At 41.6% G+C, this 26,646-nt stretch overlaps 1 protein-coding gene across 9 annotated transcripts in view; it reads left to right on the top strand.

Annotated features, from left to right (window-relative positions):
- Positions 1-26,646, top strand: part of TANC1 (tetratricopeptide repeat, ankyrin repeat and coiled-coil containing 1) — a 246,172-nt gene that overhangs the window by 75,912 nt on the left and 143,614 nt on the right. The window lies entirely within an intron of this gene.

Below are 26,646 nucleotides of genomic sequence, written 5' to 3'. Positions count from 1 at the left end.
TTACTTTTTGATAATTTTTTTTTATACCTAGGAAATGCTTATAGCTGAGCAAAAAGTATTTTCTGGAGGCTGTAGAATCACACTGGAGAATGCAATATTAAAAACTTTAAAGTTTTTTTGGAAACTACATTTACCTTGTTTCCACTAGTCCATCAGTGCAAATGAGTTCTCTTGACCTTGAGTCAGGACTAAGGGAGCAAAAATCAATATTAAACCATAATGTGGGGAAGGTAAGATGAGGGCATCTATTTTTTCTTTCCCTGCTGTTATGTTAGGACCTTGATCTAAAACAAGCGGATGAGGTGTTATCTTTATTTCGAAGCTCTCTAGAGAGGTCTACAACCTTCTACCACGTGTGTAAATGACCTTTACTATCAGCAAACTTTCATGTCACTATCATTAAAGTTCCTTAATTTAAAAGTAATTATGGAACTCTTTTTTTTTTTTTGTCTTGTCTGGTACGCGGGCCTTTCACTGCCGTGGCCTCTCCCGTTGCGGAGCACAGGCTCCGGACGCGCAGGCCCAGCGGCCATGGCTCACAGGCCCAGCTGCTCCGCGGCATGCGGGATCCTCCCGGACCGGGGCATGAACCCGCGTCCCCTGCATTGGCAGGCGGACCCTCAACCATTGCACCACCAGGGAAGCCCTACTGAACTCTTAAGATTTCAGAGTATTGATGTCAAACCTGGACCTAGTAAGAGTTTAGAGTGGATATAAGAGCAGCATAGGAAATTAATATCTTTTCTGTATAGCAGCACTGTTTAGAAAATGAAAAGTCCCATTTTATAATAGAAACTTTAAATATCAACCTAAGAAGAAAGGTACGAGCCTTATATTGAAGAAAATAATAAAACTTTGTTGAAGGACTTACGGGAAGACTGAATAAATGGAAAGAAATACTGTATTCCTGAATGGGCAAATTTATTATTTTAAACTGACCAGCTCTTACAAAATTATCTATACATGCCATTTAATGTCTAATGAAATCCCAACTATTTTCTTTTTTTTTTGAAGATGTTGGGGGTAGGAGTTTATTAATTTATTTATTTTTGCTGTGTTGTGTCTTAGTTTCTGTGCGAGGGCTTTCTGTAGTTGTGGCAAGTAGGGGCCACTCTTCATCGCGGTGTGCAGGCCTCTCACTATTGCGGCCTCTCGTGTTGCGGAGCACAGGCTCCAGATGCGCGGGCTCAGTTGCTGTGGCTCACGGGCCTAGTTGCTCTGCGGCATGTGGGATCCTCCCAGACCAGGGCTCGAACCCTTGTCCTCTGCATTAGCAGGCAGATTCTCAACCAGTGCAGCACCAGGGAAGCCCCAACTATTTTCTTTTTAAAGACGTAATTTTTTTTAGAGCCAGTTTTAGGTTCACAGCAAAATTGAGAGGAGGGTGCAGAGATTTTCTGTATGCCCCATGCCTCCACTCATTCCTAGCGTCCCCATTATCAATGTTCTCCCATCAAGGAGGTATATTTGTTACAACTGATGAACCTACATTGACATATCATCACCCACAGACCATAGTTTACATTAGGGGTCACTCTTGGTGTGGGACATCCTGTGGGTTTGCCCAAGTATATAATGACATGTATTCACCATCATAGTATCATACTGAGTACTTTCACTGCCCTAAAAATCCTGTTTTGTTTTGCTTTTGACATAGTTGATTTTAAAATTCATCTGGAAATGAAAATGCTTAAGAATAACCAAGGAGAAATTGAAAGTGTGGGGCAGGTACATCAAAAGGGCTGAGCCTGGTTCCCATGCCTGGGTTCTGGCTGTAGGAGAGGCTGGGCAAGTGTGTATTTGGACTTCTTAGCTTCTCTAGGGCAAGGTGGACTTCATCTCCCACCAAGATGTGCGTTAGGGAGGATTCTCAGTTGTAGACATTTGCAGGTCCTCTGCACTTCAAAAGCTAACCAACACAGATATCTAGTATAGCTCATTATAATAGTTACTGCTTCCACAGAGCAAGTACATGTCTTGGCTAGTTTTTTGGACTTCTTTTCCTACTGGTCTCCAAGAAATGAAACCTAATTTTATCTAACATCTACGATGTAATCAAATCTCACTGTTGATAGTGGTTTCGTTTTTTTCCTTTTAACCCTGGAAATAGTGACACCAATCTGGAAGCATTAGATGGGCAAGGCCTCTTACCCTCCTAGAAAGGGCTAATCCCTCTCTCTCTGTGTCCCTTTTGCCTCTGCGAATCTTGAAGCCATAGTCTCTTGCCCTGTCCAACTCTCCTACTTGCCCTCTATTGGTACGGAAGTATTGGGTTGGCCAAAAAGTACCTTTGGTTTTTAAGTAAAAATAAGACACATTTTTCATTTTCACCGAGAACTTTATTGAACAACGTATTCACCCTTTTGTTCCACAGGCAACTTCATAATTCCATCTTCCCCAAATTTTTTATCTTTTTGAGCAAAGAACTGTTCCAGGTGCCTTTTACAGTCTTCCAGGGAATTGAAATTTTTTCTATTACGAGAATTTTGTAAAGACCTAAATAAATGGAAATCCTAAGGTGTAATGTTTGGTGAATACAGCGGGTGAATCAAAACTTCCCAGCCAAGCTGTAACGGTTTTTGGCTGGTCATCAGGGAAACATTCGGTCTTGCGGTATCCTGATGGAAGATTATGATTTTTCTGTTTACTAATCCTGGACTCTTTTCGTCAAGTGCTGCTTCCAGTTGGTCTAACTGGGAGCAGTACTTGTTGGAATTAGTTGTTTGATTTTCTGGAAGGAGTTCATAATAAAGGACTCCCTTCCAATCCGACCATATACATATCACCTTCTTTAGCCTTTCGTGTGGTTGGTGGTGGTTTATTTCACTTGCCCCAGTCCACCTTATTGTATAGTATCCACTTTTCATCGCCCTCACAATTTGTTTTAAAAACTGAATGTTTTCATTACGTTTAAGTAGAGAATCCCATGCGGAAATATGGTCAAGAAGGTTTTTTTCGCTTAACTTATGTGGAACCCAAACATTAAAGCGTTGAACATAACCAAGCTGGTGCAAATGATTTTCAACGCTTGATTTGGATATTTTGAGTATGTCAGCTGTCTCCTGCGTGGTATATAACTTTGATTGTTCTAAGTGTCTTGATTTGCTCACCTGGTCTACCTGACCGTGGAGCATCGTCCAGCGAGAAATCTCCAGCACGAAACTTCGCAAACCACTTTTGACATGTTCGATCAGTCACAGCATCTTCTCCATACACTGCACAAATCTTTCTTTGCGTTTCAGTTGTGTTTTTACCTTTCTTGAAATAATAAAGCATAATATGCCAAAAATGTTGCTTTTTTCTTCCATCTTCAATATTAAAATGGCTACACAAAAATTCACCAATTATAATGTCTTTTTTTTTTAATGCATGCTGATATGACAGCTGTCACATACAATCTAACAAAATTGTTTCAAATGAAGTTAAAGACAACTAAGTGCTACTAGAGTCATCTTACAGAAAAAACAAACAAACCTTTTGGCCAACCCAGTAGCTCCAAGTTGAGGCAGAAGAGCAGTTTGGTGAACTCTTAATTGTGGTATTGTCTCAATTAAAATATAGACTGATTAAGGTTGCTAAATATGCCAAAATAATTGTTTATTAGGCTTTTCCTTTCAATTTAATTATTGGTGTTCTTTTTTCAGCAGGGGGGCTTAGTTTGAAGCAATTTATTTAAAAATTTTGACCTTCACCGTTTCATCATTAAAACCCAGCTAGTTGGCTCAATACACTTGTAATTAATGGTGTTAATTAAGGCATTGGATAGTCCCTAAGCTTGAATGTGTCCTGAATCTGTTAGCTTTGCATCTAATCCTTCACTTTGAATTTGTAGTAAAAGGAAGCTGTTTGCCTCTAAAGTTTAAAAGCCATTGATGTGATTGTTAAATGTGGTATTTTAAGCCATTCCAGGCTGCAGTCTGGCTTTCAGTGGTACCTTCTAAAAATGCCTCAATACAAACGATGCTTTGTTTTATCCGGAAAATATGAAGCTGCTTTTGATTATTCTCTGCTGCATTGCCCATTTTTTGTGGCTGTGGACTATTATTTAGGAATTTAGTGCAGTGACTGTCTTGCTGAGCTATGGATATTTGGTATCTTGTTGTTAACTGACTCAAAAAATGTTTCTGAAGCAACAAAACAAGCAGAAATAGTTCAGTCTAAAGGTATTGTATTTCTGTTTACCAGAGCATTTAAATAAATTCTGCAAAATCCTGTAGGACAGGATTTGAACATAGAATGGAACAGGCTGGTTACTAGTAGGAGTGGGAATGCTGTTCCCTCTGGTTCAATTGGTCCCTTCATCAGTTTTACTCTGTCACCCCTCACACCTCAGAGTCTCGATCAAATCCTAGCTTGTTCACTTCCCTGTGTACTTGGACAAATTTCTTAACTTAGTTAAGCTACCTTACAGGGATGTTGTCGGGGTTAAATAAGATAACCTGTCTACAGAAGTGCCTTGCTTGACATATGGCTTCTGCTAGATGTTCAGTACATCTTTTCTTTCTCGAGAAAACTGTTTGGTACTTTAAAGAACAAACAAAACCCTTCTAAAACATCTTGTTCCTTCCGTTGATCTCAGGCAAGAGAATGATGTTCTAGAAGCTTCTATCCATGATGTCCTCTCTCTAAATACCAATTCTGCCATTGACTTTGGATACTAAAGGCTCTTCTGCCATCTTTAGCCTTTTCCTCATGATAAAACCGAAGCAGCTCTGAGTCATTTGTCTGTTGTATGGTGACTTATACTTTGATTTATAACTTGTTTTACCTTTTAACCTATATCATGTCACTTGCATTTTATCCTTTTTTCTTTGTGAACTTAAACTGAGAGGCTTTTCCCCTTAAGAAATTTCGGGAGTTAGCAAGCAGCCTTAAGAATAGATTTCTAAGTACAATTTATAAAGTTGCTGAGATGTTTCATTTCAACATATCCTTATTAGTAAAGGTATTTATATGTGGAAGGCTCCATTGCCCATCCTCTTTATAGCTTCCCCGTACATTTTAGGGATATATAAAGGATGAAAGAGGAGGATGGGCACAAATACTGAGCATTTATCATGTGTGTCAGGCACTATACATAATGGACCACGGCTGGTCCATCTGAGCTGTTTCCTATGAGAGGCGTAATTAGAGAAAAGTCTGGACTGAGAAGGTGAAATCAAGACTTATCCTGGATCTTCCACTTTTTATGGCCAGTACAACCTCTAGCAAGTCACAGCCTATCTGAATCATCATAAAGGATGTAGCAAAATTCTCAGACAACAATATTTATTTACTTGGGTCCCTTTTTGTATGTATATGTGTAAATGCAACAAGAAAGCTAATACAGAAATATAATTCAGAGTCCATTTTTATGTCAAACCTAATTTCATTTCACAGATTTTTGTTCATGCAAGCTGCTTTATCGTTAAAAAACAAAAAACAACCAACGGCCTTAGTTTCTATAGACCAGGTCTTCAGAGAGTTTTGTCATGTATAGCTTCTTAATTCTCATAAAAAGCTCCATATTTGAATTTTCATGTGACCTATTTGCATAAGCTTTATATGTATTCTGCAGAAATGTAGAAAACTGGATTTGATGTAATCTATTGGCAAACATAGTTCCTGAGAGGGGAGATAGGCTACCAAAAATTTTGACCTAGGTTGACTTCTTTTTTCCATGCAGGATGGTCTAAACTAAATGATTCTTCTTTTAGGGATTGAGGGCTTTGACCTTACACTTGTCCTGCAGTCGACAGATGGCCATCAGGGGTAACCCGTTGGGTAGCCCTAGCCTTGGTATAGAGCATCAAATTGAGAAACCCTTACTCATATTGGAAATCATGGAATTGGAATGTAGGATCTGTGTCTGTCTCTCACGCCCCCTCTCCCTTTGGTGGCAGGCTGGGTATAACACATCAGCCATCAGCAGTGCCAATATAGAATCAGAGATTCTTGTCCTGTGTTCTGGTGACCACAGCACTGTCATGGGGGTCAGGATGAAATAAGACTTTAGAGCTGATTTTTAATTCTTTATTCTCAAAAGTTTGTGTGAGAGTTGTCCATTTTTAAGGGACTTTGGGAGCATCATACTGCTACATTGGGTACATGATGACATTCTTTGTGCCGAGACTGTCCTAGAGCCCAGGAGTACTCAGTAATAATGATGTCTCTGATATAAGACATACACATAGGGGCCTATAATGGTTTGGGCACTTGTCTGGATTTTATATAGAGCATGGAACTGGCTGGTAGCAGAGGTGAAGAGGATGCAAACTCTGGGTTGAGGATGGAAGAGAGCCACCTGTGCACTGCTACCTTCCTGATGATCCTACATTTGGTTCTCAAACAATTTATATGTTAATGTCTCGTATCTTTGTGAGGGCTTGTTTGCCTCCCACCTTACCAACCCACCCCAAGAAAGTTTTCTACATAACTTTAGAGTTATGTAGAAAACTTCCTTCCAAGTACCAGATGTTAAAAATATTTTGACTTCTGATGGCCCATTTTCTTAGTTTGGGCAGCCATAACACAATGCCAGAGATTGAGTGGCTTAAACAACAGAAGTTTATTTTCTCACAGTTGAGGCTAGAATTCTGAGCTCAAGGCACCAGCATGATCAGGTTCTGGTTGAAGGTTCTGTTTCTGGCTTGCAGATGGCTGCCTTATACTTGAATCCTCACATGGCAAGAGAGACAGCAAGCACTCCAGTGCCCCTTGTTATAAGGATGCAAATCCCATCATGAAGGCCCCATCCTCCTGCCCTCATTTAAACCTAAGTATCTCTAAAAGGCCTCTTCTCCAAATACCATCACGTTGGGGGTTAGGGCTTCAACATATGAATTTGAGGGAACACAGTTCAGCCCACAGCACTTGTCTTTATTGTTCTGATTATAAATGTTACACAGTACTTCATTGGTTATAAAACACACCATTATTTTGGGTACTGCTATGGAAGAAAGAACTGCTGTCAATTAAATTGACATATTTTATTACTTAAAATGTTATACTTAAGATTTCCTTTCTTTAGAAAGTTATTTTTACATATCTCAATCTTTTTCATAAAATGGGAGGAAAATGAAATAAGTTGGTTAAGGTATTTCAAATTTATGTTCAGAACCTGATTCTTCTAAATAATTTTTTTCACCTAGTTGTCAATACTCATTTTTCTTCAAATGACATCATCTTCTCTACCATTAAGAGCATTGATGTTGCAGCATTTTTTTGAGCCCTTCACTGTTTTCTCCAGGACTTTTCTTCCCAGATGCAGACATGCATTCTGCAAGTTTGATGCCATTCTTTCATGATCTCAGAAGGAGGTTTTAATGGAAGGCTTTCAGATAAAATTCAGGGCTCTTATTCCTTCCACAGTGGACTTTAAGTGATCTGTTGACTGGAACCTGGAGGAGGTTATCATTGTCTAGTCACTCTACCAGATGTAATAACATAGGTTTGCATAGTCAGTGCTTGCCACGTTGCAACCATTCCCTGGCTGGTAGCAATTTTAAGGTCCATCAACTGTTATATCCATTTTGGTTTTGGAAAAGTTAAAGTCAGAATAGATATGGGCCTTTGATCAATGCCCAGTATAATATGTGCTCATTGTAGAAAATTTGTAAAATACTGATAAAGAATATCCTTGGGTTTTTTCTTAATTCTTATCTTTTGCTTTATCCTTTTTAATGTCATTACTCTTTGAAAAATGCCTAAGAGTCTGTTGTACCAATATACCATGATTTTGTTTGGGTGAATTTTGTTTACATATTTTTCTCATTCATTAAAGAAAACGTCTCTGGAAAATATGTATCTTTATATAAATCTCTGATTATTTTAGTGGAATGTTTCTAGATAAGGAATTAATAGTGAAAGGAGAGGAACTTTTCAGAAGCTCGTGGTACTTCTTGACAAATTGTTTTCCAGAAGGATTGTGTTGGTCGCCACCTGTGTAAGCAGTGTGTGAGTGTGCCTGCTTACATGGCTCTTTCTAGTATTGGGTATTTGTGGATTTTAATAATCTTTGTCAAGCTTATAGGTTAAAACATGTATTTGTTTTTTTTTATTTTTATTTTTATTTACTATTATTTTTCTTTAGCAGTACGCGGGCCTCTCACTGTTGTGGCCTCTCCCATTGTGGAGCACAGGCTCCAGACGCGCAGGCTCAGTGGCCATGGCTCACGGGCCCAGCCGCTCCGCGGCATGTGGGATCCTCCCGGACCGGGGCACGAACTCGTGTCCCCTGCATCGGCAGGCGGACTCTCAACCACTGCGCCACCAGGGAAGCCCCTGTATTTGTTTTTAATTAGCATTTCTTTGAGATCGGAAGACCTCTTTAAATATTTAGTGCCCATTTATAGTTCCTCTTCAATAATTGTCTTTTTATGTCCTTGTACATTTTTTCTGTTGGGAATGTGAGAGACTCTTTAGTTTGATTCTTCCAAGTGTGGCCCTGGTGTGTAGTAGTGGGGTTTCCTTATAAAGTTACTCGTAGGGGAATTTTCCTTGAAGTTGCTGAAAGTCACATTGCCTGTCTTCAGTGTCTCCTGCATTATTAAAAATTTCATGTTTGTGCTGAGGCTAGATATCTGCTAGTCTGATTGACTTATATTTAAGAAATTTATTTTATAGAGAAACCAAAATAAAGGCATAAAACCAACACAAATGAGTCATTAGGTTTTCCACAGTACCTAATAACATTCTACCTCTGTACATACACAGTCAAAAAAGTCTAAGCGCTTCCTGCTCCCTGGATGTGCTGGGAGCCCTCATCCTGTGAGTTTCTGATAGCGGGCAGGGGTAGTTCCAGACAGGAAAGCATCTCCTTAATAAATTGCTGTAGTCTTAAGTGTAAAAAACATTGTCCATGGCTTATATTCTTAGATTATTAGGTACATGGATGTTTTTTTTTCAAACTAAGCTAAAGTAATGAAATACAGGGTTTTAGATCTAGAAGGACTTTAAGAAATTGAGTTCAGTGTCTTCGGTTTTTGAGAACTATTTGGAAAACATTGAGCAACTGCCCAAGGCCTTATAGCTCGTTAAAACAAAGATGTGGGCTCAAGGTATAGCTTTTGACTCCAGACTAGTTCAGTTTCTACTGTGTCTCTGGCTAGTTCCCTTATTTTTATCTCTAGCACTGAGTAAATATAAAGGAAAATACATCCCTGAGATAGAAGACAGTGAATTACTTTATAATTTCTCTCTCCAGGGCTACTTGTTTTGATTTTTTTTCCTTCTCTAGAAGTATTTTCCCTCCTCCCTAGAAAGTTTATTTCAGAAATTCTTACATGGCCTTAATCTAGATTCAGTAGCACTGTAATATCTCTTTCTTTTTCTGTATCTTAAAGCCCATTTCTGCTTGATGTCATTGAGACTGTTATAAATCCATCCTTTTTTTCGTAAAGTCACTCAAACACCGTAAATGTAATAATTAAATATACAATCATTAAAAAAAGCTATACAATGGTATTAAAAGCACAGATACCCCCCATTTCTTCTCTGCTTCCATTTTTGCTCCCCAAAGGAAATTAATGTTAATGGTTTATTTGATCTTTCTAGATATTTTCAATACATATATGTGTGTATGCATGCATAATGTACATGTATAGATCCTTAAGAAAACCGATAGACTTAACAGTGTGTTTTATTTTGTAAGTTACCATGTTGACCGAATACATTTTTAGACATATTTTCATATTAGCACATACTAATATATAGGCTTTTAAAAAGTTTCTCAGTGTTACATTAGACAGATATTCTGTAACTTGTTTTATTATTCCCTGTGATGGTTTTATCTTTTTTGTTGTCATTACAATCAATACTAGAGTAAATCTCCTTGTGCCTAACTCCCTGTCCTTTCATAAGGATAGTTGTAAGAAAAATTGTTGGTTAATAAGTTTATTCATTTATAATTTTCCTAAATTTTGTCAAGTTGCTCTTCAAAAAGGTGCCAGTAAATTTACAGTTGCACCTTCAATATGTGAGAATGCTTGTTTATTCACATGCTTATCAGCATGGGCTATAATCAAACTATCAATATTTCATCTTGTCCAGTATAATAGGCAGAAGTGATATCTCATTGTTTTAATTTTGCAGTTCTTTAGAGTGAATCCAAAGGCATTTTTATATGTTTATGGGCCATTTGAAGCCACACTGCCTGGATTGGTATCCTGGCTCCATAGTTTAGTAACTGTGTGAACTTGAGCAAATTACGTAACCTTTCTGTGCCTCATGGGTCACTTATGATTATATGAGTTAATATTTATAAAGTACTTAAATCCATGCTTGGCAGATAGTATATAAGTATTTGACAAAAATAAAATTTACATTTCTTTCTTTGTCCTGCCTGTTCATTTACCTAATTTTCTGTTGGTTTCAATAGGTGTTTTAATATTTTGTTAAGTGGTTAACCATTGATTGTTTACTAGCTAGAGTTCTAAGCAAGTGAAACATGTCATGTTTAGTTTTGAATTATAAAACCTAAGAAGATTCATCTAACTCAGACTTCATTTTTTATAGGATTAAGGGAAGGATTTTGTTTTAATTCTGTAAGTTCAGTGTTGAAAAGTGACTGAGGTTATAAGTCATTATTTCAGGGAGGTCGGCTTTCTTTCCCTGCTTTGTGTGAGAGTTTTGATGCTGCTAATCTGATTAAACCTCCTTACATCCTTAGCTCTAAGATTCTGAAGATTAAGAGATTCTGGGGTTTTCCCCCCTCTATCCATTAAATTGTTACCATGGTTATTGGGCTCCCCAAACAGTACCTCAAATTCCTTCTGATTTATGGAAGCGGCATCTTAAAGATGAATAAGCACTCAGCTGGTTTGGCTTCGGGAAACTTAGGTAAGAGTTCCAGTTTGAATGTACCTACTAGTTCTCTTTGAAAAAGTTGTTTCATTTTTCTGAACCTCAGTTTTCTTGCCTATAAAATGAAGGTAACAGGGACTTCCCTGGTGGCGCAGTGGTTAAGAATCCACTTGTCAATTCAGGGAACACAGGTTTGAACCCTGGTCCAGGAAGATCCCACATTGCCGTGGAGCAACTAAGCCCATGCGCCACAACTACTGAGCCTGCCCTCTAGAGCCTGTGAGCCACAGCTACTGAGCCCGTGTGCCTAGAGCCTGTGCTCCACAACAAGAGGAGCCACTGCAATGAGAAGCCTGCGCACTGCAACGAAAAGTAGCCCCTGCTCACCGCAACTAGAGAAAGCCCGCGTGCAGCAACAAAGACCCAAATGCAGCCAAAATATAAATTAATTAAAAAAAATGAAGGTAACAGTCTGTATCTGTGTCATAGAGTAATTACGAGGGTCAAATGAAAGGAAGATTTGTTTTTTTAAAACTTCAGGCATGATAATGTTGATGATGAAGGGAATTTGTTTTGTTTTACGTTCACATAGTATCTGTTTTGGGGAAATAAAATATACAGATACTTGAATTTACATAGAGAATTTTTGATACTCGAATGTTGTGAGGGGCAGGTGAGATATTTTTCTTCAAGGTATTGAAGAAACTAGGAAGTGAACTGCAGTTCATCAGGAAGTGAATCCCCTGGGGTAAAATGTGGCAGTACTAATAAAAGTTGTTCTTTGAGTGTTTACTGTGTATCAGATAGTGTGCTACATGCTTATAAACAGCAGCTTATTGGTGGAGGTTAAGGAACTAGCTTAAGACTGCACAGCTGCTAAGTGGCAGAGCCAGGATTTGAATCCAGTTTGTCTTTCTGTCTCCAAAACCTTATGATCAGGACAGTATAGCAGCCAGGTTGCATGGGTTCAATTCCCAGGTCAAGTTGATTAACCTCATTGTTTCCATTTTTACATCTGTAAAATGGGGATGATGACAGCATCTCCCTCTGAGGGTTGTTGGTTGTCCTGAGGATTCAGTGAGTTAAAGTGCTTGGAACAGTGCCTGGACCATTGTAAGCATTTCATAAATGTTTGCTCTTATTATAATTGATGGTAATTTCTATACCCTTCTGGCTTCTTTGTTTCTGCCCCTTGACCCTCTCCTTTTGGCTTTAGGCCAAAATGGCGGCATCTCAGATATTTTGGTCTCCTTGGTTCCCTTGTCTGTGTGGCATACACGGCCCTGGCCATTCCATCTGGTGCAGGAGGAGAGAGTGTGGTAGGCCTGCCCCTAGTGGAGTGCTGTGGGGCAGTTGCTGCAACCGTCTGGGGTGGCATGTGTTTGCTGGGAGGGAGGAGGGGGAGGAATGTGAGGCCAGACTGCAAGGATCCACCACCAGCATTCTGCGAAGAGAAGCTGTGTGCACTCAAAGGGGGTGTACCTGTGAGACTCAGTATTCACCTCGGCTTTACGAGAGCAGGCTTTAGTGCAGCGATTGCTAAACCTGGCTAGTTCATCCAAGGCACTTGTGACTCAAATTCCTACCAGACCTACTGCATTACTCACCGTGGTGGGACTCAGGCTTCTGTAATTTTTTTTTTTTTTTTTTTTTTTAATGGTTTTTGAGTGGTTAGCCAGGTTCGGGAGCCGCTGGCCTGCCATTTGTTCCTGTGTCTGTGCAGGACCAGCTCCAGCCAACCTTGGCAGGGGTATGTGTATATGACTTGGAAAACTCTTAGGAAAAGGAACTCCCCCACTATCTAGTAGACTCTGTTCTTGGCAGCCCTATAAAGATGAATTTGAAATACAGGTATACGAGCAGATGAGTGAAAGGATTCTATTACAGAAATAACAAGGGGCAGGATTTGATCAAAGTAATTTGTCAGTATATTTTATTTGGTTCCTGTGTTTATGCAGATTCCTCATCAACACTTGCTTATTCTCACACTTGCAAGTTAGATACACAAAAACGAATAGCCATTGAATATAATTTTGATGTTTAATTGTTTTTTAATTGAAGTATAGTTGATTTACAATGTAATTTCTGCTGTACAGCAAAGCGACTCAGTTGTACATATATGTATATTTTTTAAGATTTATCATTTATTTATTTTTGGCTGTGTCAGGTCTTAGTTGAGGCATGTGGGATCTTTGTTGAGGCATGCAGGATCTTTCATTGCTGTGCGCGGGCTTCTCTCCTTTAGTTATGGCGTGTGGGTTTTCTCTTCTCTAGTTGTGGTGCATGGGCTCTTTAGTTGCGGCGCACAGGCTCCAGGGCGTGTGGGCTCTGTAGTTTGCAGTACGTGGGCTCTAGTTGAGGCACACGAGCTCAGTAGTTGTGGTGTGCGGGTTTAGCTGCTCTGCGGCATGTGGGATCTTAGTTTTCTGACCAGGGATCGAACCCACGTCCCCTGCACTGTAAGGTGGATTTTTCACCACTGGACCACCAGGGAAAGTCCCTATACATTCATTTTTATATTCTTTTCCATTATGGTTTATCCCAGGACAGATATATATATGTTATTTATTTGTTTATCTAGCCATTTATTTACAGTGTTGTTAATTTTTCATGCAGCCTTATAGAAATTGTTAGAGGGCTGTTTTCCCAGTGATACTCAGAATGAATTAAGTAATGCACATTCCATTTTATATTTGGGAAATCATGAGTAGAGTGGAATGTTAATATGGTTAGCTGGAGTGAGACAATATTGACATTGTTGCTAAGATATTTTACCAGACATGTCATTGAGGCTGCTGCTTCAGAAACTGAGCAATGCTGTTTTCTTTTTTTTTCCTCCCTCCCTCCCTTCTTTCTTTCTTTCTTTCTTTTTATTTTATTTATTTAACTATTTATTTATTTATTTTTGGCTGCATTGGGTCCTCGTTGTGCGCGGGCTTTCTCTAGTTGCGGTGAGTGGGGGCTACTCTTCTTTGTGGTGCGCGGGCTTCTCATTGCAGTGGCTTCTCTTGTTGTGGAGCACGGGCTCTAGGCGCGTGGGCTTCAGTAGTTGTGGCACGTGGGCTCAGTAGTTGTGGCTCATGGGCTTAGTTGCTCCGCGGCATGTGGGATCTTCCCAGAGCAGGGCTCGAACCAGTGTCCCCTGCATTGGCAGGCGGATTCTTAACCACTGCGCCACCAGGGAAGCCCCCTTCCTTCTTTCTTTTGTGATGGTGGTGATGGTGGTGGTAATGATGGAGCAGGAATATAACAAATAAAATGACAGAGTCGAAGAGTGAAAAGTCATCTCATTCTCTCCCCTACTCCCTGCCCCCCAGTACAGGTCTGAAAGGGATCTTGATAAAAAGCCACATGTACACAATTGATTTATTCTGCTGCTTTCTAGAATGTATACTGAGTTGGTTGTATTGTATTTTTAATCTGTTTGTGGGGGAGAAACTTTAAATGCTGCTTAGAAACTTTGAGGCATTTTCCCAAAAATGTTTATAGGTCCCATTTTCCTTGTAAGGAGTTGAAGCGGGATAAATGGCACTGCTCTGTGTGCTCTCCCTTTCTCTTGTGACGAGGCCTGTTGGCAGACAGTTTTGCTGACGGGACTGCCAGAGTTTGGATTTGAGTAGTTAGTGAGGGGTGGTGTGCTGGTTATGGTATTGTTCTAAAAGTCTTTTCCCCTCCACTTATTTTTCCACCCCCAGAATGTCAGCATGTCCAGTATGACAGAATGTTCCTGATGATTATTATTCAGAGAAACATGACTTGCTAAATTATCTGTAGATGATAGTCAGAATTCCTTAAGCACCAACAGCACTCCATGTTCGTTATGCACGTTGGTCAGGGGATCCACATGGTGTGGGAAGGCAGACCAGGGTAATGCCGTGATTGGGAATTCTGACTGTGGTCTCAAGTCTGCCTGGGTTCAAATCTGGATCTACCGCTTACAGGCAACTTACTTAGCTTCCCTTAGCCTTAGTTTCCTCGTCTGTAACTAGGGGGCAGTGACAGCATTTACTTGCAATGGAATAGGTTGAAAAAATTAGCTAATGGATATAAAGTGCTTAGCAGGGGGTCTGTTACACCAAGTAAGGTCTTAATAATGGCTAGCTTAATCACCCTCGTTATTAGGGCAGATACATTCAGTGAGCATACACATATCATTAAAACAGAAAACTCATAATAAATCCTGAGGTGTTACCTGGGTACTTACTTAATGTGAAGCTCGAGGGGAAGCGAGCTCTTAATAGTTATGGTGGCGCTAGATGTGTAATTGAGGGTGGAGGATGGCTTTAGGAGTTGGATATCCAGTGTGTCATTACAGTCCCCAGGGCTGCCTTACGGCACAGTTCTGGGGCACTGTCACATAGATGTGCGATGTGGGGACGGTGGTCCTTCCCTCATCATTCCTCAGTCACACCCACCCCCTCCCAAGGAAGTTCTGTGTAAAAAGTGGAGTTTTCTATGTTGTTATAAATAAGAGGGTATATTCAGGTTGCCGGTTTTTAGTTTAATGCCAAGAGAAGGATTAATTTTTTGGAGATTGGAAGTTAAAAGAGAAAAGTGTAGACAGAGCTAGGGTAGTGAGGTTCCTTTTGACTACTTTGAAGTATACAATTGAACCTTGAACAACATGGCAGGGAGGTGTGGTGACCCTCCCCGCAGTTGAAGATCTGCATATAACTTATAGTCAGCCCTCTGTATGAGTGGTTCCTCCATCTCTGCAGTTCCACATCCGTGCATTCAACCAACCACAGGTTGTGTAGTACGGTAGTTTTTACTATTAAAAAAAAATCTGTGTATAAGTGGACCCACGCAGTTGCAACCCATGTCGTTCAGGGGTCAACTGTACAGGGTAGGGAACTGGATCTTGGACCACACAGTGAGTGTCACAGGAAGCCGGTCCATAGCTTCACTGTGGGAATAATCAACAAGGAAGAACATCCCCGATCAGTAAGACCTGGGAGATAGATGACTGTGGACAGTTTGGGCTAGATGGATGAGGGCAAATCAGCCAGGTGGATTAAGTAAAACCAGTGGGCATAGTTAGAAGAGCCTGGATAAAGGAAAAGTGAGCCCTCCTTCCTGAAGAAAGGAACTCATGAGAGCAGGAACTTGACAGGTATCCAGTGGAGGGGCTTGCTGGGAAACCTCTGGAAGTAAAAGGAGATAGATACAAATTTATGTGTCACATAAATGTTTAATGGAAAAGTGTGTTTTGTCTTATAAAACATTCTCGTTATGAAAATGTCAGAACATACGTCAACCTTAAAATGTAAAAGGAAGGGAAAAATCCATTGATAGTTCCCACCCTCTTAGGAATAACCGTATCAACGTTTTATTGAATTTCCTTCTAGTTTTTGGTGGTGCATATTATTTTCCCATTGTCATCATATGGCATATACAAAATTGTGCACATTAGGGCTTCCCTGGTGGCGCAGTGGTTAGGAATCCGCCTGCCAACGCAGCGGACACGGCTCTGAGCTCTGGTCTGCGAAGATCCCACATGCCGCAGAGCAGCTAAGCCCGTGTGCCACAACTGCTGAGCCTGCACTCTGGAGCCCGTGAGCCACAACAACTGAGCCCACGTGCTGCAACTACTGAAGCCCGAGCGCCTAGAGCCCGTGGTCTGCAACAAGAGAAACCACCGCAATGAGAAGCCTGCGCACCGCAACAAAGAGCAGCCCCCGCTCGCTGCAACTAGAGAAAGCCCACGTTCAGCAACAAAGACCCAACACAGCCAAAAACAAATAAATTTATAAAAAAAAAATTCTACACCATGGGGTGAAGGATATGGTTTGAAAAACTCATTTCCTGAGTGAGAAGGGAGTGGAAGCAGAAGAGGGACAGTTGAGTGAAGTGTTGAAGGCTGGGCATGAGTTATAGTTTATTGCTTTTTTCCCCCCACTCATAATGTCCCCACTGTTGAGTAGTTAATTTTGATTCTTAAGTAACTTTTTTCTCAAAAAGGATAAATGGGCTGGGCGTTTTCTGAGCCTTTGAGTACCTGAGAATGTTTTTTGTTGGTATTGCACTTGATAGAAAACTTGGTTTGGCTTTATGAGGTTTGGTCATGCTCTTTGCTCCGTCAGGTTTCAAAGATACTGCTTTTTGGCTTTCGGCTCTTGATGTTGGAGAAGAGAAGTGTTGTCAGTGGAATTGTGTCCCTCCAAAAAGAAAAAGTTGAAGTCCTAACCCTTGATACCTGTGAAAGTGACCTTATTTGGATGTAGGGTCTTTGTAGACATAATCAAATGAAAATAAGGTCATAATAGATTAGGGTGGGCTCTGCTCTAGGGACTGGTGTCCTTAGAAGAGACCCAGACACAGGGAAGTATGACATGTGATTATGGAGGTAGAGCTTGGAGTGATGTGTCTACAAGTCAAGGAACGTTGAGGATTGTAGGCAACACCAGGAACTAAGGAAAGGCATGGACCATATTCTCCCCTAGAGTTTTCAAAGAGAGCATGACCCACCTGACACATGGATTTTGGACTTACAGCCTCCAGAAATGTGAGAATAAGTTTCTGTTGTTTAAATAACCCAGTTTGTGGTACTTTGTTACAGCAGCCCTAAGAACTAATGGAAGAAGTCTGAGGGCAGTTGGGTTCTAGGTTCTGGTTCCTTTGAAAGTCTCTGCAGTTTTGTTTCCCCTTAATTATTTTTATAAAACTATATACTTACCTGGATGCTTGTGATACTTTTTTTTTTAAAACTATCAACTTAAAGTTTTGCCAGGATATGTCTAGGTATGGGTCTCCCTCTAGGGAAACAGCCTAGAGCACTGTGAGTCCTTTTTTTTTTTTTTTTTTTTTTTGCCATTGGCCTTAGCAATATATTTTTTTGCAGTATAGTTGATTTACAGTGTTGTGCTAATTTCTGCTGTATAGCAAAGTGACTCATTTATACACATATATACATTATTTATTTATATTTTGCGGTACGCGGGCCTCTCGCTGTTGTGGCCTCTCCCATTGCGGAGCACAGGCTCCGGACGCGCAGGCTCAGCGGCCATGGCTCACGGGCCCAGCTGCTCCGCGGCATGTGGGATCTTCCCTGACTGGGGCCCGAACCTGCGTCCCGTGCATCGGCAGGCAGACTCTCAACCACTGCGCCACCAGGGAAGCCCTATACATTCTTTTTTATATTCTTTTCCATTATGGTTTATCCCAGGAGATGGGATATAGTTCCCTGCGCTGTACAGTAGGACCCTGTTGTTTATCCATCCTAAATGTAATAGTTTTCATCTACTAACCCCAAACTCCCAGTCCATCCCTCTCCCTCCCTCCACCCCCTTGGCAACCACAAGTCTGTTCTCTATGTCTGTGAGTCTGGTTCTGTTTTGTAGATATGTTCCTTTGTGCCATATTTTAGATTCCACATATAAGTCATATCATATGGTATTTGTCTTTCTCTTTCTGACTTCACTTAGTATGATCATTTCTAGTTGCATCCATGTTGCTGCAAATGGCATTATTTCTTTTTTATGGCTGAGTGGTATTCCATTGTATGTATTCTTTATCCATTCATCTGTCGACGGGCATTTAGGTTGTTTCCATGTCTTGGCTATTGTGAATAGTGCTGCTGTGAGCATTGGGGTGCGTGTATCTTTTTGAATTATGGTTTTCTCTGGGTATATGCCCAGGAGTGGGATTGCTGGATCATATGGTAGTTCTATTTTTCGTTTTCTGAGGAACCTCCATAGTGTTTTCCATAGTGGCTGCACCAACTTTCATTCCCATCAGCAGTGTAGGGGAGTTCTCTTTTCTCCACACCCTCTTTAGCATTTGTTATTTGTAGACTTTAATGATGGCCATTCTGAGGCGGGTCCTTTTTTAATTTGCAAACCTCAATTCAGAAAAGATTTTTTTTTTCTTTGAGTTTTAAAAATTATTTTGTGCTTGTTTCTCCTCAGAAATACCTTTGTTTTCCATATCTGTAATCTTTTCTTGCTTCATGAAAATGTTTGCCCCTTCCCCCTACATCCTGGGGACACCCCCTCAAGCTTGTTCTTTATCACTGAGTGGACTTTCTGTAGTGTTAGTTCTACTCTTTATGCCTGAAATTTGGATAATAATCGGCTCTTGCTTTTGAAATGTCCTTGCTTTTCTTCCTCTTTAATATTAGCCTATACTAATCAAAAAAGAAATGCCGTATGAAGGGTATAGAGGCCATGTCCCCCTATATTCTATTGAGGGTGACAAGCAGTTCACTGAATTTTTATCTCAGCCTTCTTTGTTTGAATCTTCAAAAAGATAGCCACTTTCCTTTTGCTAATAAGCTACATTCTCCTCAGTCTCCCACCATTTATTATTTTGAGGGAGGTGTTTAGGGAGTTGGCTTTTCATGGAAAGAGAAAAGATCTCATCAGCTCTGTTTTATCTACTGGAGTCAGTTGGTTCCTGCTTGTGGCTATAGGCGGAGATACTGGAGCCAACACCGGGGCAGGGGATGGATGTCTCTCCATCCTGTGGGCTGAAGCCTGGTTGGGCCATCAGTTGTTGCAATGAAAACAAAGGATGCTCCATTGTCATCCTTAAAATTACTAGGAATTCTTTGCTTTTCTGGCACTCCCTTATCTTTTGGAGTAGATTTTGCACTTGTGAGTTGTTGTCTTTTACTTTGTAGTTACAGGTATTTTATCAGGGTGTTGGGAGGGCTTGTTAGCCAGATACAATAGTTTAAAACAGAAACGGGAATTCGTGCTTTTACTGCCCGCACCCTGCCTCTCCCCACCACTGGCTGCTTCCCTCTTCCTCCTACCGCTGTATTCCTAGGTCCCATCCTGCCTTATTCCTTTCCCTTTTAGCCTCTCCTTATTCCCCTACCCCCATCTAACAGGTCCCCATGCCTACCCCTCCCTCATCTTGCCCTCTCCCTGGCAGACCTGGTGTTTCCCTAGGGCCCTGGATTATCCTGGGTGAGCTGCTTCCACGAGTGCGCCCACACTCCACCCACAGCAGCAGAGATGACCAGGACATGAAAGAACCAGGGTGCAGGGTGAGGAGAGAGGAAGATTGTGCTGCACAGTGGGAGCGGGAATGCTTGTGGCTGCCGAGAGTCCCACCTCTTTCAGAGCATGACCCGGGGGCTCTTCTTACTCCCCTGTCCTGTGTCCACCTCCGTCAACCAGAAACAAGCTCACCTCCGACCAGTCAGCACGCACACCGTCACTTTGAACAGTCTTTGTGGAAGGGAGCTTCATCTCACCCACTTGCCAAGTTAGGCCATAGCGTGTGGCCCAGTTAGACTTAAGATCTTCATATCCACACCTGGCTCAATCCTAGGAAACGCAGATGTAAAATATTTATAGGAAACGTATGCACATAGCAAAAAAATGTAAACCATTTAAAAGTGTATATACCTCCCATCCATGTTCCCAGTTGGTGAGTTCCTATTCCCAGAGGCAACCACTGCTCCTGGATCCTGTGTGTTCTTCTTAGAGACCTTCCATGCATGTACGAGTGTGTATATTTACATTATTTATATATACATAAAAAACCATACAGCGTGTGCACACGTGTATATAAACACAGGTGTGTATATATACATACACTCAAGGAATGCACATTGTGCATAAGGGGAACCTTTACTTAATCATCTACATGATTATTCCCTCAAGTTTGTTTTCCTTTTCATCTCCCTCCCACCCCTCCCTCCCTACCCCTTATCTTGTAATAGGAACACAAAACGTTTCAGATCTTTTTGACCACTTTCTTGTGGTCTCACAGTCTTTGGCGGTTCTCCTTCCTGGCTGTACGTGAGAATCACCTAGTGAGCTTTCACTCACGACTGGTGCCCAGGCTGCACCCCAGAGCACTCATGACAGCCTTCTCGGGAAGGGCTCGGACTCCCTTCTGTGGCAGGGCTGGGAACTCCTGCTCCGGTCCTGTGCAGCGGGCCTGGCAGATCTCAGAGTCCAAGTGTGGAGTGTTTGACAGGACCCATGGACTTGGGGAATGAGTTTATCCCAACAAGGAGATGTAGGATAATGAATTCCACGCAGATTTAAGATGAACCCTGAACCCAGGTTGCTTTTGGCCACAGTTGCCCCACGGCTTCCTTCATCACCTGGCCACGTAGAGTGTCAGGATTCTGTCCTGTGTGGTGGGAATGGCATTCAGCACATCCACCCCAGGCAGAGAGAGCAGGCCCAGAGGCTGCGAGAGTTAATGAGTTTACAGTATAAAGTGAAAGAAGAGGAAACTATTTAGGGTGCTTGATGACCGAACATCTATCTCGGATCTACTTTGCCTGCATGGTGACAGCATAAGGTGTGACTGAAAGAAAATTAATGAACACTGGGCCTGGGTGCCTCCCAAATGGAGTGCTGTGGAGCTAATTAAGCAGCCAGCATGAAAAGTGAAAATAGGTGAGGGAACAGGTTTCTTCTCACAGTGGCCGGGTACTGTGTGCGTGTAGACCTACCTAGACTATTTTTGATCTTCCCTGTTAGGTATACAAAACGATATAATGTGGAAAGGCATCTTTCAGTAGCCTTTCCTTAGGGGAGCAGTGCCGAGAGAATGGACTCTGGATCGCACTGCCTGGGTTCAGACCTGACTCTGCCATTTGCCGGAGTCCTTGGGCGAGATACTTGATGCTTTCCGTGCCTCAGTTTCCTCACTGAAGGAGGGACATAATACTAGCACCTACCTTCATGAGTTGGCTGCAATGATACAAAGTGCCTGAAACCCTGTCCCAACACATAGTATATCTAAAAAAGCATTTATTATGTTAAAGTGCACCCTCTGGGGCTTGGGAGTGGGAGTGTTTCTGAGGTCATATACATATTCTTAAAGCTCAGAATCTCTTGCATGGCAACATGCCTTAAAGGGAAAACTGACAATTAGAGAGGAAATGCCAGTCTGTTTACTCATCTGTTTTGGAATAAAGTACATTTGGTTCTGTAACGCTTGAGTATTAAGAATAAAACTGTGAGGATAGTCTTTACTGAGCTCTGTTTAGAACCCACTTGGGAGTTTTGAAGACAAAAGGGTAAACTTGTCCTATTGACCAGATTTTTCTGTACTCTGGAGTTAGCTGCTTTGTTGCCTCTCAGCAGTATTGTTTGAGAATTAGTCATGACTGTGTGAATAATGTTTTGGAAAATTGCTTTCTTGGATACATTAATCTTTCTTTTTGAAAATGCACGTGAACAGTCAGCTCTGGCTGGGTAGTTGGGAAGATCCTATAAGATGTAAAGCGGTTTAAAGTGCTTTCAGTTGCAGAGAGAAACTTCTGAGGGTTTCAAAAATGATACTGGATCTTGCGGGAGGAAATTTTTTCCAATTTTCTAGGTTTCTGTAAATATATATGAGTTACATGGTCATAAAGCCTTATGATGGAAAATATGTTTAAGAAACATGAGAGCACTCCCAGGCAGGGACTGCACAAAAGAAGCCCTAACACATTTAATGCCCTAGTTAAATGTATTGCACAAGTCCCGTTTTCTGGAACTGGATAAACAGAACATCTTTTCTCTTTCTATTCTAAGCTTCCATCCCCCCCTCCTCCATCTAGCCACTTCAATGGCACAATAAATGGAAATCTTACTTCCTGCATCTGCGGACCTATTTACCTGAATGTCTAAGCTCACCCTTGCCTTTCTCAGATCTACTCTTTTTGAAATGCAGTTTTACTTTCATCTCCCTGGCTCCGTTGCCCTCATTTTTTTTTTTAAGCCTTCCCTAATCCTGCACTCCATGCACTTTAATCTGTAACGTTGGACATTGCCACTCTGCAGAGCCGCCTTTAAACATTCATCATCTCCCAGGTTCGCATTTTCTGCCATTATGAGTTTAAATCCCTTTTCACAGCCTGTAATAGTGGAAAAAATTAAAAAAGAACTGTTATCATAAGCTATTTCTGCCAATTTAAAAAGCCTTATTGGATGGCTTTATCCCCTTTGATAATTCTAATTATCTTTGCAAACTATGACTTGGATTTAGTTTTTGCACGTGTGAGTAAGTATATATGTATGTGTATTTACTTTTATTTATTACATATATCCGTATGTGTATTTATATTTATTACAAACAGGAAGAACCTTATACCCTCATGCCCTTTCTGGTCTTTTATTTTTGAAACTCAGAGTTGGTGATTTTGAAATAAGAAAAGGTATGTGTGTGTGTATGTTATGTATATGAATGACAGAGACTGTGTGTGACCTACAAAGCCTAAACTTTTATAGCAAAAATGTGCTGACCCCTTTATAGAATTAACTCATTCGATAACATGTCTATTTTGGGACTTCCCTGGTGGTCCAGTAGCTAAGACTCCGTGCTCCCAGTGCAGGGGGGCCTGGGTTCGATCCCGGGTCAGGGAGCTCTATCCCACATGCCGCAACTAAGAGCTCACATGCCACAACTGAAGATCCTGTGTGCTGCAACTAAAGATCACACGCAGCAATGAAGATCCCACGTGCTGCAACTAAGACCCGGCACAGCCAAATAAATAAATGTTTTTAAAACAAATAAAAGCATGTCTATTTTGAGTGCCTCCTTTTTTTTTTTCAAAGTTAAGTTCTTAAATGTGTAGAGTAGTGAGTATGTTAGCGCATGAGCCACAGCCACTCGGGGGGATTTTGGAAGTTCTAGCTGTGACCCTGCTCCTCACGGATAACCCCCATGCCCTGGCTTCTTGTCTGAGAACCTGTGTGATAGGACTAGGTGCTCTCTGAGAGTGAAAGCACGTTGGGGTGGATGTGAGTGTCCATGATGAATCAATGGGAAACACCTGCCAGGGGAACTGGAGGAGGTAGTTGATAATATGGTTTTCCTACCCTGGAAAGGATGCGTCGTTCTACCTGGCCTGGGCATTTCTGCTGCAGCAACAGGAAGGGGGACTGAGGTGTATTTCCCGTCACTTAATTGAGGTGGGGGAATAAAATAGGTCACAGTCAACAGAAAAACATGTATTCAAAGCGAAAAGAAATGTGCTGGCCATGCTGGTTGTTGCAGTGAGATGTTTTTAATTCCTCTTAAACCTCTTTAACCATCTGTTGAGGAATGTTAACTCAACTGGAGAATTTCTGGTGTCATGTTGCCTAGAACCAATATTGTTTAGTCCTATGGATGCCCCAGGAGACTTTCACTTTCTGGCACTGGCGTCGGCATCCTTGTGATGCTCTTGGACTGACTTTGACCTGAACCCCTTGCCTGATGCAGTTAAAGCACCAGACTCCGGAGTGCTGTCTCCAGCTTCTAAGCCGCTGGATCACCCACTTCCTTGCGCCACCTGCTCATATATAAAACTCCTTTCCCTGCTTTGTGCCTTTCTGATAAAAGGAAGTTGGATGTTAGGGATCTTTAATTGTGTCTGAAAAATAAACCAACAGAACAGCATGTTTGGGACTGATATTATGGTGAGATGTCAAAGTAAACTTGAAATAGAGATCCTTCCTCCCCAAACCCCATCTCTAAGTCCTGTTTTATTGCAGACCACATAAAATCAAAGTGCTGGAGCACAGCTGCTCTGAAAGCTGAAGGTCCTCATGGTTATGGCTTGCTTTGGAAACTCATCCCCACCAGACTTGGCAGTTAATGAAAATATTTGCTTTGCTTGATATAAACAAAGTTTATGGGCAGAATTTGTAATTAGGAAACTCTTTAATTCTCTTTTACCCCTCAGTCCCCAATTTCTCTTGTGTCACTGAAGAATTCCAAGTATTTAAGAAAATAAACCCTCTCTCAGTAATGAGCTCATTGTTTTATTTCTGATGTTGTCATAAAAGATGCATTTCTCCCTCATTTTGTGTCCTCATCCAGATTAAGTGACCTGAAATCTGAGGTTTGTTTGTTTTCGGTCAGAGATACTCGTGTGTGAGTAGGAAAAGACAGTGCCTTGTCACAGCGCCTGCTCCCATCAGGCCATCCCATAGCTATTTGGGCACCCAGGCTGGTGATTTAGGCAGTGTAAGGGCAGCCACAGGGCAGGGTAGCTTTCTTCAAGCCACATGGAAAACCAGTGTCACCTCTTCAAGGCCCCCCACATTCTGTGAGTGTAACTCCCTGGGGCTGTGGGCTGTAGCCTCAATGCTTTCCAAGTTCTCGTCTGTCTCCTAGGGTTTCTTGTGACACATCCAGGGATCAGATGACCAGGCACCATTCTTGTAGGTACAGCACCTGCTTGCATTCCTAGATGAGACGGAGGTGGTGGTGGGGACTGGTCATGAGAACCTGATATTGGACCAGAAAAAACAGCTGTCCCTTCAACTGTCCCAAGTCTCAGCATGGTGGACCTTCAGCCCCAGTGGGAGTTGGCATTGTGGTGCACCCCCTGTTCTGCCTTAAGATCTATTTCCTCGCCAGACTGTTGAAGGTGAAGCAGCTAGGATGCTTCACGCCCTGGCTTAAGACGCCAAGGAGGAGGTTTTTGAAAGATTTCAGGCTTGTCCATGGTGGCGTTAAGAGATTAGCTCCTGGGTCCTGGGCATTGGTGGTGATGGTTTCTTATAGTGCAGGCTCGGGAAGCAGGGTGGGCAAGGGTTGTAAGAGGACCAGAGTGGGAGACACTGCAGTTCACTTGGACTTAGGAAGTAAGGATCTCCATTAACTCCTTCCTTCCTGCTCCCCTCCCTCATGGGCAGAAAGTCAATTTATTTGTCTTGGGTGTTGACATAGTGTCCTTGTTTTTGAAAATTCTAGTGAGAGTTTCCTGGTAATTCTCGTTTCTTCAAATGTCAGTCATTTGGATATTTAGTTTCCCAAGTTTATTAAAACCCCTTCAAGCATAGCTGGCCCAGCTGAGACTGAAATTACCTTTCTGATGGTGCCAACTTATGCCTTGCGGAACCTGTGGCTTTTCTGTTCACAGCTCTGCTTGTTTTGAGTTGCCTTTGAAAGCCATGCATGAGCCTGTTTGCCTGTTTTAAATGCCCCCTGGTCTGTGGAGGAGGTAACTCTCTACTTCACCGTGCCTCCTAACATGAAAAACAAGTTCAGTGATGCCATTGGGAACTTGACAGTTGGGGTTGCATCCTTTTTGAGTATTGTACACAAAGATCTGCAAAAATTGAGTTCCCACTTGGCTAGACAAACGGTTTAAGTTCAGATCCAGGCCTCGACTTTTCGGAGTCAGGAAGGCGTGGTAAACTTTCATCAGTTGGTTAACTTTCATCAGAGACAAAAGTTTGCTTGTGGAAAACTTTCTGTACCTTTCCAGTTCTGCTGTATATAATTCAGAGCTTAAAGATGCTTTTTTTAATCATCAGGAAAATGATTTACCTCTTCTTCTTGCAGCATCTCAGTTGCTTCTTTGTATATACCTGGGGGTAAGGAGGAAAGCATGTCATCTGAGTACTTGAGGACTGGCTGTATTTTTTGAGAGGTGCTGGTCCTAGCCGATGTAGTCCCATCCTTGTGTCCTCTCTACACTGCAATTGCCTCCTCTGTATTTTTTTTTTAAATACGTCTACCACCCTAGAATGTTTAATTCCCCCCCCCCCTTTTTTTTTTTTTTTGCTGCACCACGTAGCTCGCAGGATCTTAGTTCCCCAACCAGGGATTGAACTGATGCCCTCGACAGTGAGAGAGCAGAGTCCTAACCACTGTACTGCCAGGGAGTTCCCTAGAATGTTTAATTTCGTTATAGTAAGCTTGTTTGTCCTTAAGTTCATTTAGGGGTTGAATACTGAGGAGAACCTGCTTCATCAGCGAGCCACGGTTCCAGTCTCATGACTAAGGGTTTGGGCTGCTTGAGTTGTAGGACGGTGGACTCTGTGCCATGCGGAGTATGAAGTGAATGGGATGCGAGAAGAATCTTAAAAAAAAAAAAAAAAAAATTCCACACACACATGTGGCATATGGGAATTCTAAGAATGTAGTTCTTAGGAATTAAATTCGCATCTAGCTATCACGGATGGCCTAACC

Source organism: Delphinapterus leucas, chromosome 8, assembly GCF_059928025.1.
Source record: "Delphinapterus leucas isolate spDelLeu-1000000601 "Yukka" chromosome 8, BTC_Dleu_Yukka2, whole genome shotgun sequence".
NCBI lineage: Eukaryota > Metazoa > Chordata > Mammalia > Artiodactyla > Monodontidae > Delphinapterus > Delphinapterus leucas.
The sequence above is the reverse complement of the archived record's forward strand: the minus strand, read 5'-3'. Positions and strand labels throughout refer to the sequence as shown.